General features: G+C 46.9%; 1 protein-coding gene across 1 annotated transcript in view; it reads left to right on the top strand.

Annotated features, from left to right (window-relative positions):
- The window catches only part of LOC137522614 (activating transcription factor 7-interacting protein 1-like), a 196,296-nt gene that overhangs the window by 105,249 nt on the left and 78,425 nt on the right, over positions 1 to 12,622 (top strand). The gene's annotated exons all lie outside the window — the stretch shown is intronic.

Here is a 12,622-nt window from a genome sequence, read left to right as displayed (position 1 = left end):
TAGAGCACACTATAATAGGTGGTACTGTAACAAGAAGCACTAAATTGGGGGGTAAGGAGACAGTATGAGTGGCAGTGTAATAGGAGATAGTGAAATTAGCAGCCTAACCTATTTAAAGACCATGCCTCCTGAAAAATAAATGTAGGGGTTCCTCGAGACCAAAACATTGTTTGCAGGGGCTCCTTGAGATCCAAAAGTTATTTACAGGGTTCCTCCAAGGTAAAAAAGGTTGAGATATATATACTGAATGGGATCCTGGGTGCAATCACCCCAAAATGCAGGCAGCCATGTACGGTGATTCAGAAGTGAATCAGCGCATGTATGGAAACTTCAGAGAGTGCAGTCTATGCACAGGCGGCTGTCCCTGCGATCCCGTTTCCAAAAGCGCGTCTGAAAGTGCGCTATAAGAACGAGCCTTTACTTAAGTCTAAAAAAAGCAGTTTAACTTACCTAGGGCATCTGGCAGCCCCCCTGCAGTCAACCTGTGCCCGCGCCATCCTTCTGCGGCCCTCCACCCGGTTGTGGCCAGTTGCAGGCTACTGCGCATGTGCGTCCCTGAGCCATGTGCGCACCCTGATTGTGCTACCTATGCCGGAAGCATTCTGCACATGTGCAGTAGTGCTTTTCCCATACTTTGCATGTGCAGAATGCTGCCGTGCACGGGAACGTGATGAGGAGGCGCATAGGTGGCCAGCTTTAAGTGGTCACCACTACTGACTGGAGGGTTGTGGAAGTAGAGGATGACTACTGGGGGCTGCAAGAAACCCTAGGTTAGTTAAACTGTTTTTTTTTTGTTTTTTTTTAAAGACTTAAAGGATAACTGAGACAGGGATAATGGCAGTATTTATACTTGTCTTGGGCATCTTCCAGCCCCATGAAGTTCGTAGGCTCCCTCGCCGTCCTCTCTGGCGTCTCCATTCATATGTAATAACTCCTGGTATTTTAGCCAGTCGTGGGCTTCTGTGCATGCATGGCCAGGCCACGCTCCTGTGCCTGGGAGTACTCTGCGCCTGCGCAGTACAGACCTGATGACGTCGGCGGGACCACGTGACCCGCGCCGTGGAGCGCAGAAGACGCCGACCCAGAACCCGACCTGGTGAGGTCGGGTTCTGCAGCGGAGAAGGACCGGGAGCCACCGGAGCTGCGGCAAGGGCACCGGATGGCTGCCATGGGCTGGAGGAAGCCCCAGGTAAGTGGATTTTGATTTTAAATTTTCCTTGGACCATTCCTTTAAGATTTCCTTTAAAATAAATGGATTGAGAACGATCAGGATCCTCAGTCACAATTCCCTAAACAACATACATATTGTGAAATAATGGACGCAATACCCAGTGTACTGTACTTTCTAGAATCCTAGCAAATTTCTGGGCTCCAAAAGCCTTCCATGGAGGCGGGTCGAATACTGCTAACTTGGTGACAGCGCTGGAATGCGGGAACCGTAGGAGGAACGGGGGGAGACTCTATAGGATCCAGAGCCTTTCCTCTCCATAGGTAAGTATCTGTTTGTTTGTTTTTTCCCACTTCAGTATTACTTACACATATGCAATTTTCCTGTCAGATTGGTTGATCGATTGATAATTTCCAGCATGTTCCATCTGCTTCAGATAAAAAAAATAATCTATTTTGTGCAGTATTGATGTCAAAATCAATCCCTTTCTTGGTCAGAAAGCAGATTGGACATGTTGGAAATTGATCAGTCAATCTGATGTAAGATGGCGCCTGGATAGGTAGCCACGGCCACAGGGGCTCTGGCTAGTAACCACTTTTTTACTCACTTTCCCAGCCTGGTCCTCTGGTCTAGCCGCCTCCTGGCTCACCCAAGGGAAGCCCGACAAATTGAGATGTCTGGCAACTCCAGCACAAGCCCAGTCCCGACTTACTAAGCGGGGCGACTCCAATTCCAGCAGCGACCATGAGAGCTCCAGCAGCGGCCATGTGCTCTTCCACCGGTACTCTTCCATCGCTCCTCCGCACTCTGCAGCAGCAGACCCCAGGACATCGGATCAGTGGCGGCTTGCAGTCCAATCTCGGCAGGTGACGCACGACTTGGGCTCCAGCGGCGGCTTCTACGTACTACGTGGGAGAAGCTCCGACCCGATGGCGGCTCTGATCATGCCACTCTACCGCCGACCGCCATCCAGGACACTCCGTCGCTCAGCCTCTTGCTGCACAACACTCCTGCTGCCGATGTGGGCCTGTGCTGGGGAGTTGGGGGCTGAGTAACTCCACCATCGGTGGCCTTGTTCTGCCGCTTACCGCAGGAGTCAACCTCACGCCGCCCGGCTTCACCATTGCAGCTGCTGCTGCAGCTCTCCAACCGTCCTTGTCGCCCTGCCGGCCAATTCACTGCGGCCCGCTCATGGAGGTCACAGCGGCGTTCCCATCGGGCCGGTCCCATGAATTTTTTTTTTTTTGCCTGCAAATGCCGCATGCCCGGGCACCCATGCCACCGATTCTGCCCCTGGCTGCTCTGATGGAGTCTGCACCAACACGGACCTTCTGCCTAGGAATGGGGTATGCAAGACCGGGACAGTTATTACCATCCCCCAGGGGACTCTTGGACTCACTGGCTACCACTTTTATTTATTTATTTATTTATTTTCCCTATTATCTTTTTTATTTCTTTGACCTCTCTCTTCCATCTTCTTGTTCAATAGCATACTGCGGCTCGTCCAAATGTGCTGCAGAGCAGTTGAGCGCCACACAAAGATTGCGGCAGCTCCGCTCAACATAGCACCAGACGGTCCCCCTATATGACTACTATGTGTATTTTCATCTGTATTTTCACCTGCATTCTCATCTGTGTGCTTGTTACTGTACCATCGCCAACCCTGTATGTGCCAAAAATAATTCCGGGTACAACCCCCGTTGTACTTGGCGAAATAAAGTATTCTGTATTCTGATAGAAAAATTGCATGGTGTGTATAATGCTGGGAATTACACGGCTCTATTCTGAGCTATTTTGATGGCTCTATAGATAATTTCCTACACGTCCGTTCTCCCGCCCGATCGTTTCTGCGCTCGATTCCGCATGGAAGTCAGATAAGAAAAATGAGCGGAAGATAAGAGAATAGCCAGCGGAATCGAGCGGCAACAACGATCGGGCGCAGAATCGAGCGCCAGAATCGACCCGTGTATTCCCAGCATAAAAGCCTTTACACACTGGTCATCCACATATCAGTTTTTCGTGGCAACTCGATCATTGAGCAAATAAACTGGGAATCTATTGCCCCAATAATGACATGCACAATTTCCTTTTTTACTTTAAGCCTAGTACACACGATGTAATTTTCCATTAGACTGGTCGAAACCATTATTTCTGACAGGTCCGATCAGATTGCCGATTGTTTTTCGAATTTTTTTTTTTTGCAATCACTTCTACACAAAAATGATCAGAAAAATAATTGCAAATCAGATTGTACCTGTCAGAAATGATCGATTTTAGTATCAATAGGATGGGAAATTGCATCATGTGTACCAGGCATTATGCTAGGTACACACAATGCAATTTTCTGACAGTTTTACTGTCAGATCAATTATTTCCAACATGCCCGATCTGAATTTCGATAGATTTTCGTTCACTTCTATGGAAATCGATCTGAACATTGATCAAAATTCCGATTGGACATGTTGGAAAAAAATCGATCTTCCAGGTACATCTGCCAGAAAATTGTATGGTGTGTTCCTAGCATAAAACTGCTTTACAACAACCCCATTCAACTTTTGTTTGTATATACAGACAAAATGCTCTTCTCTTTCAGCTAGTTCTCGAACTGCACTTCTCTCCACACATGCATTGGGCGCCTTCTGATATCAGTCAGTTAAAAAAAAAAAGGTGGTTACAGCCTTCATTGTATAACAGTTACAACTGCTGGAATAAAGGAAAAAAAAAAACTGTCACTCTGCCAGGAGTAAAAATGGTTCGTCTCATATATTTTTACTGGACATCGCTGAGAGGATGCTTACATTTCCTCTTTAAGTATCCAGTGAGCCATCAAATAGGGAAAGCCAAGATGATGTAAAGATGCCTTAATCGAGGCATGGTCAGACCAAGGATGCCACCTTGGCTATCATTCATACAGCATTTCTGCATGCGGAAATGCTTAATACCGCTGACTTTACCGAACACTCAGCAAAATCCCCATTCATAAAGGCTCTTTCCACATGAAAAGCTGACATTCCCGTGCAGAGCGATACATTTCCGCCTTGTGCTGAGTTTTTTTCTAGATTTATCTAGAAAAAGTAACAAACTCGTCCATTCATAAAGATTAGAGCAAGCGGTATGCGGACGGAAAATACCACTTGCTCGACAGTAGCGATAGGCGGGCGGATTACTTGTAAATGAATGGGACGGACCTCCCAAGCAGCATCAGAAAGAGCAGCGCACGGAGGGAATCGGGCAGCTTTTATGTTTCCGCATGTCTTCCGCCACACTACCGCCAGCTTCCTGCAGAAAACCTCCGCACTTGTATCGCAACAGGCAACTTTTTTATAAATGACCACCCAGAAGTCTTAAGTACCGCTTGCGGAGAAAAACTGTGTTTTCCCGCACTACCGACTGCACCTTTATGAATGATAGCCCTTGTCTCCACACCTGAAGAACCACCAATATGTACCGGAGAGGCAAATATGTCGTCTATATATCAGAGGCTGGCGCTCACAGTTTACAACAGACCACTAAAATATATTCACTGCAGCATACAAATAACCACTTCTCCTTCCTATATATACCACATGTATCTATGCACAGTCCATACACAGTTCCACAACTTAGTCAGAAAAACTTTCACTATTAAGTCCCAATCTTCACATATAATGCTCATAAGGCTTTGGATGCTTGCTAGCTGATCTGTATTCATACCAAGATGGTCACACTTGGACAGAGAAGCCACCATCACACCCCAGTGAGATACTTGCCATGTGCGAAGACCCACTGTCAGGTCAGAAGGCACCTTGGGACAGTTTTCAGGTCGCCCCCCACCACTCAAAGTCCACTTTTCCTCCGACAAGGGTTTTCTTCACCATATGTACCTCAATAAAAACGCCTCACATAGCGTTCTACTGTTTCTTTAATAAAAATGTTTAAAATAATATTGCAATTACAATGTACTCGATAAGTTTACAGCATAGAGTGTTTCCATGGGCTCTCCCCCGTTTGTTGGCCAGTTGGCAAGCACGTCCCCTGACAGCCTTAGGAGTCCTGACCGCCGCGCGCTCTTCCATCCATGTCCTCCTTTGCCCGGGATCACGCCGCTTCCCAGGTGTTTATCGCGTAGTGTCTTCCACGTCTAGACCCCGCCTGACATGTTTCGCCACTCTTGACTCATCAGGAGCTGGGGCTAGACGCTAGGAGACACTATTTCATCATTACGCTCCTCCCCCTCCTACGCTTCGCTTTTCTCCACCCTCCCCAAGCACCGTATTCACTGTAAAGCTCTTCCTCTCTGGTTCTTTTTGTAAGGGTAGCCCCACCTGTAACAAATTTTTGCTTCTATCACGACCGCAGTGAGATCCTTCATACTTTTCCGTTTTTCCAGAGTAACAAGGGAAACATCTAGGAAAATTTGAATTGGTTTATCTTCATATAACAGAGGAGGCATTCTGTGCAGTAAGCAGGATCTTTTCTTTAATAAAAAAGTCCTTAAGACACAAGATCACATCCCTGGGCGGTTGATCTGCCCCAGGCATAGATCTCAGTGTGCGGTGCATCCAGTCGCAGATAAAGGCCGAAGCCGGGGCCTCCGGTAGAAGAGTGAAAGAGCTTACCAATGTGGAGCTCCAGGTCGGTGTAGAATTCACTGAGGCCATTTATCCTTGGGCTGTTCTGGTGATTGCGATTGTCTAGGTCCTCCGCTTGAACCTGGAGCTGGGCAACTGTAGATTGTAGAGCATCATGTCCCCTTATAAGTTCTGTGTGAGCCTTAAACAGGTCGTCCTGGGCTGTCTCCAACTTGTGTGTACGGGTGCCTAGGGCTGCAAGCTCCTGCGACAGTCTGGTAGTGGCTCGTTGCAGCTCCGATTGAAGCTCCGATTGAAAACTTTGACACAAGTTTGTTATAGATGGTTTCCGGACTGTCGTCCAGGTGTTTTTTAGGCAGCCTAGGGGAGCGCTGAGACCAGGCATCGCCCACATCCTCGGAGAGAGGATCTTTAGAGAGGTTAGAGTAGGACTAGGCGCCATCTTGGGAAGACATGCTTACAGAGCGGGCCTTGGTAAAATAGTCTCTCACCGATAGTTGAGCCAATGAATCTTTATTTTTCTGCCTCTTCGACGTGCATGGGCAGATTACCCGGGGGTGGCAGGTATTTTGGAACAAAAGAGGTGATGACCCCGGTAATCACAGCTTTAACCACCCTGACGTTCTATTTATTTCGCCAGGGTGGCGGCGCAGCGGGTTTTTTTGTTTTTTTATGTAAATCATGTAGCTAGCTACATGATTTCCACCCCCCCCCCCCCCGCCCGCTCCTTTCCTCCCACCCTTCCGATCGCCGCCGGCGATCAAGCCCGTCCAGTAATCCCGTTCTGAACGGTATTTCCTTTAGGGCTTCCCCGTCGCTATGGTGACGATCGTGATGACATCGGGAGTCCCGATCCACCCCTCAGCGCTGCTTGGCACTGATTGGCCAGGCTGCGCACGGGGTCTGCGGGGGGGCCCTCTTTCGAGTCGGGTAGTGGCGCGGCGGCGGCGATCGTTAGAAACATGCAGCAAATTTAAAAAAAAATTAGCAAAATCGGCCCAGCGGGGCATGGGCGGCGCCCTCCGGCGGTCATCGACGAGCTGAGCTCGTCAATACCGCCAAGGAGGTTAATCAGAAGCTTAGAGGAGCCGCATGAAGTCTGGCTCATCACTTCCGTGCCAGGCGTGCGCCCCCTCAAATCAATTGAGATTTACAACCAATCCATTAGTGGCCACCTTAAAGGAGTACTATCGATTGAAACGACTTTTTTTTTTTAATACTCTATTAGTGTACACATTACCACTAGTGCTAGGGGCACTTTATTTATTCACCCAGGTCTCTCTCTCACTATCCCTGCTTAAAAATTCATTTCTCACACAGCTCATAGTAGTTTGGGTCACCCTGAGCTGCTTGGTTACTCTGTCACACAGCTCACAAATATATTTCACTTTGTCACTCACAGCATGCAGCAGACATGAGGAGAAATAGGCTGATCTGAGGTGGTAACAGATAACTAAATGAGCTGGAATATTGCTGGAATATAACTAGCTATTGTGTTTACACTCAGACTGCTTGCCTGGCTGTCTGCTGAGGTGATATACTCCAGGCTGCATCCACTTTACAAGCTGCTGAGAGGGGCAGATCACTGTTTACAATTAGCATTATTAGTATCTTTATCAGTCAAGAGAAGCAAAGATAATAAACACACATTGCTAGAATCTTTAACCCCTTACCACCATATCAACAAGATTCATTCAGCAAAGTGATAATTAAACTATAAACTGAGGAGTTGATAGCAACTCCCCTGTGCAGACATGGTCTAGCCCTCTGGGAGCTCTCAGTATTAGATACATTTTGTATCCAACACTGACGCCAAAACTGACGGAGGATTTTACAGCTGAGAGGAACAGCTGTGTGAGGAATAAAATTGCTCCTAGTACTTGCCCTAATGTGTGCTACAACATACAGCATTTAAAAATAAATGCATACATCGATAGTATTCCTTTAAGGGACTTAAAATGCCCATACATCTAGCGATGATGGGCAGATTTGACCGAGACAAATCTCTGATCGTATTGGATTAGAGAGAGATTTCTTGGCTGCCCATAATCCTCAGGCCGATTCCAGATGTGAGCATGAAATCTCTCAGGAATCGGAAAAATCAGCCGTCCCGCCGCTGTACCCCTAGTACAATACATTTTCCAATGGAAGAGAAAAACATTGTGGGGAAATATCTTGAAATACTGAATCGAAAAAAAAAATTGCATAGTGGTACACTTGCTATGCCATTTTTCTTTGTATAGGAGCTCAATCGCATTAAAAAAGCAGCAGGCACAATTGAGAAAGTGAAAAATTCCACCGCCAATGTATTGCACTAATAGAAATACCTTTTGCACGGTTTCTAGTAGTTTGAGTAGGTAGAGACACTGCAGCAAAAAAAAAAATGATATAATGAATTGGTTGTGTTGTATGGATAATTACTAGAACATTAGTAGCAAAAAAAAATTCTCATTTTTATTTTGTTACACAGCTTTTTTTTTATAACATTGCATCATTCTCTAATATTTGCAGTTTACACACTACTCAGCATTCTAAACGCTGAGCGGATCGTTCAGAAACCGTGTTATCAGTCTGCCGACAGACTGTACACACGCTCTACTATCGCTGGATCGCCCGCCCAGCGGGAGGGTCTGACGGACCCATCATTCCTTATAGTAGTGCGTGTATACGCACCTTTACAGAACAGGCAGTGAACTTTTGACCTGTCCTGAACTGTTCTCTGCAAAAGAAAAAGCAATGCAGTTAAGCTAACAGCCTTCAGAACACTGAGCTCTCTGCAACTTTGAAAGTCGTAGAGCTCAAAGGCAATTTGCATAGATCACTGGAGTTTCTTAACTCTCCCTGTACTGGAAACATTAGACGTATGTTTCTGCTCCTAATGCTTTGTCTTAGCTGTACTACACATACAAATCATTATATCATATTTTTTTTTTCCGCTTCAGTGTCTCTTTAAGGACAACTGAAGTGAGAAGAATACGGAGGCTGCCTTATTTATTTCCTTTTAAACAATACCTTTCCTGGCTGTCCTGCTGATTTATTTGGTTGCAGTAGTGTCTGAATAACTTGTCAGATCTGACGATGTCAGAAGATATAGATATAGATTGGTTCATTGTGAAAAGTAGTAATAAAGTTATAGGCAAATGAATTGGAGTGCTATTGCTCTGGTGTTAATGGGGAATAACCTTGGAGGTGAAGTGGTTAAACAGTTTTTCCTCACCTTTTGTCCCAATCATAATAGCCAATCCACGTGACCCTAGTCCAGTGATCTGCAAAGTTGGCTCTCCAGCTGTTAGGGAGCTACAAGTCCCACAATGCATTTGCCTTTATGAATTAGGACTGTGGCTGTCAGACTCCTGCAATGCACTGTGGGACTTTTAGTTCCTCAACAGCTGGAAAGCCAAGTTTGCTCACTGCCCTAGTCCAACCAGATTAGCAGCCAAGAGTGTCTAATTGCGGGTTGATATAAAATGAATTCTGACCTCTTTAGGGACCTGGAAAACCTATTTAATGTAAAATAATTAAAGGGTATCTTAACCACTTGCCGACCGCCCACAGCCGATGGGCGGCAGCAAAGTGGACGCCGAAAGGACCGCAATACGCCCATGGGCGTTGCGTCCTTTCGGCATGCCGGGGGAGCGATCGTGTCACTGGTGACGCGCGCTTCCCCCGGCAACTGGCTCAACCCACCCGCGACGACAACCCGCCGGCCGTTCGGAAGTGCCGGCGGGTTGTTAACCCCACGATCGCCTCTACAAAGTGTATAATACACTTTGTAATGTATACAAAGTGTATTATACAGGCTGCCTCCTGCCCTGGTGGTCCCAGTGTCCGAGGGACCACCAGGGCAGGCTGCAGCCACTCTAGTCTGCACCCAAACACACTGATCTGCCCCCTGATCGCCCACAGCACCCCTCAGACACCCCCCCCCCCTGCCCACCCCCCAGACCACTGTTTGCACCCAATCACCCCCCTAATCACCCATCAATCACTCCCTTTCACTATCTGTCAACGCTATTTTTTTTTTATTCCCTAAACTGCCCCCTGTGGACTCCTGATCACCCCCACCCCTCAGATTCTCCCCAGACCCCCCCCCCCCCCCCGTGTACTGTATGCATCTATCCCCCCTGATCACCTGTCAATCACCCATCAATCACCCCCTGTCACTGCCACCCATCAATCAGCCCCTAACCTGCCCCTTGCGGGCAATCTGATCACCCACCCACACCATCAGATCGCCTGCAGACCCCCGCCGTCAGATCACCTCCCAAGTGCATGGTTTACATCTGTTCTCTCCTCTAAACACCCACTAATTACCCATCAATCACCCCCTGTCACCACCTGTCACTGCTACCCATCAGATTAGACCCCTATCTGCCCCTAGGGCACCCAATCACCCGCCCACACCCTCAGAATGCCCTCAGACCCCAGCCCTGATCACCTTGCCAGTGCATTGCTTGCATCTATCCCCCCCCCCCCCACTAATCACACCTTGAGACACCCATCAATCACCTCCTGTCACCACCTGTCACCCCCTAGCACACCTACCCATCAGATCAGGCCCTAATTTGCCCCGTGTGGGCTCCTGATCACTCGGCCAAACCCTCAGATCCCCCTCAGACCCCCTTCCGATCACCTCCCCAGTGCATTGATTGCATCTGTTTTCCCCTCTAACCACCCCCTGAGACACCCATCAATCACCTCCTGTCACCCCCCCTAGCACTCCTATCCATCAGTTCAGGCCCAATACAACCTGTCATCTAAAAGGCCACCCTGCTTATGACCGGTTCCACAAAATTCGCCCCCTCATAGACCACCTGTCATCAAAATTTGCAGATGCTTATTCCCCTGAACAGACATTTGGTTTCCAGACTACTCACGGTTTTGGGCCCGTAAAATGCCAGGGCAGTATAGGAACCCCACAAGTGACCCCATTTTATAAAACCGACACCCCAAGGTATTCTGTTAGGTGTAGGACAAGTTCATAGAAGATTTTTTTTGTCAAAAGTTAGCGGAAATTGATTTTTATTGTTTTTTCACAGTATCATTTTTCACTAACTTGTGACAAAAATAAAATCTTCTATGAACTCACCATACACCTAACGGAATACCTTGGGGTGTCTTCTTTCTAAAATGGGGTCACTTGTGGGGTTCCTAACCTGCCCTGGCATTTTAGGGGCCCTAAACCGTGAGGAGTAGTCTAGAATCCAAATGCCTCAAAATGACCTGTGAATAGGACGTTAGGCCCCTTAGCGCACCTAGGTTGCAAAAAAGTGTCACGTGGTATCGCCGTACTCACAAGAAGTAGTATAATGTGTTTTGGGGTGTATTTTTACACATACCCATGCTGAGTGGGAGAAATGTCTCTGTAAATGGACAGTTGTGTGTAAAAAAAAATAAAAAAAAATTGTCATTTACAGAGATATTTCTCCCACCCAGCATGGGTATGTGTAAAAATACACCCCAAAAACACATTATACTACTTCTCCTGAATACGGCAATACCACATGCTGCTTTTTTGCAGCCTAACTGCGCTAAGGGGCCCAAAGTCCAATGAGCACCTTTAGGCTTTACAGGGGTGCTTACAATTTAGCACCCCCAAAATGCCAGGACAGTTAACACCCCACAAATGACCCCATTTTGGAAAAGTAGACACTTCAAGGTATTCAGAGAGGAGCATAGTGAGTCCGTGTCAGATTTCATTTTTTTTTTTTTGTCGCAAGTTAGAAGAAATGGAAACTTTTTTTTTTTTTTTTTTTTTTTTTTTTTTTGTCACAAAGCGTAATTTTTCTCTAACTTGTGACAAAAAATAAAATCTTCTATGAACTCACCATGCCTCTCAGTGAATACTTTGGGATGTCTTCTTTCCAAAATGGGGTCATTTGGGGGGTATTTATACTATCCTGGAATTTTAGCACCTCATGAAACATGACAGGTGGTCAGAAAAGTCAGAGATGCTTCAAAATGGGAAAATTCACTTTTGGCACCATAGTTTGTAAACGCTATAACTTTTACCCAAACCAAAAAATATGCACCGAATGGATTTTTTTTATCAAAGACATGTAGCAGAATAAATTTGGACAAAAATATATACAGAAATTTTACGTTATTTGAAAAATGTCAGCACAGAAAGTAAAAAAAAAACATTTTTTTGACAAAATTCATGTGTTTTTTGATGAATATAATAAAAACTAAAAAAACACAAATAAAAAAAACGCAGCAGCGATCAGAGCCCACCAACAGAAAGCTCTGCCACCAGCAAAAAGCAGAAAAGGGTGGGGGGAATCACTTGTGTGCTGAATTGTATGGCCCTGCAGCGAGCCTTTAAAGCTGCAGTGGCCTTAATTGTAAAAAACAGCCTGGTCACTAGGGGAGTGTAAGCGTGCAGTCTTCAGTTGGCTAACCTTCCTGGCGGTAAGCCCGCGCAGGAGCATTTCTCAGGCCCTGGTGGGGCGATTCGCCCCATTTAAAGTGCTGTACGCGCAGCTAGCACTTTGATAGCCGCGCGTACAGCTTGATCGCCTCCACTCTGCGGTGATCGCCCGCACGCAGCGGTGGAAGAGGGCTCCCCCCCCGCCAGAGCCCTGTGCTGCCCGGACCAATGACTTTCGGGCAGCGATAAGGGCTGGATCGGAGGCGTCTGACGTCAGGACGTCGGCTGACGTCCATGACGTCATTCCGATCGTCGCCATGGCGACAGGAAAAGCCAAACGGGAACACGTTATATACGCTTTCCCCTGTTTGCTATTGATGCCGGCGACGATCGCACTAGAGGGACACATGCGCCCTCTAGTGTTTCATGTAGCTACCACTCTGGTAGCTTTACATGAAACAAAAAAAAAATTGTATTTCTGCCTATTTGGCAGAATTAATTAACCGCCAGGAG

This window comes from Hyperolius riggenbachi, chromosome 6 (genome assembly GCF_040937935.1).
Source record: "Hyperolius riggenbachi isolate aHypRig1 chromosome 6, aHypRig1.pri, whole genome shotgun sequence".
Taxonomy (NCBI): Eukaryota; Metazoa; Chordata; class Amphibia; order Anura; family Hyperoliidae; genus Hyperolius; species Hyperolius riggenbachi.
Note: the sequence above shows the minus strand (reverse complement) of the source record. Positions and strands in the feature narration are given on the sequence as shown.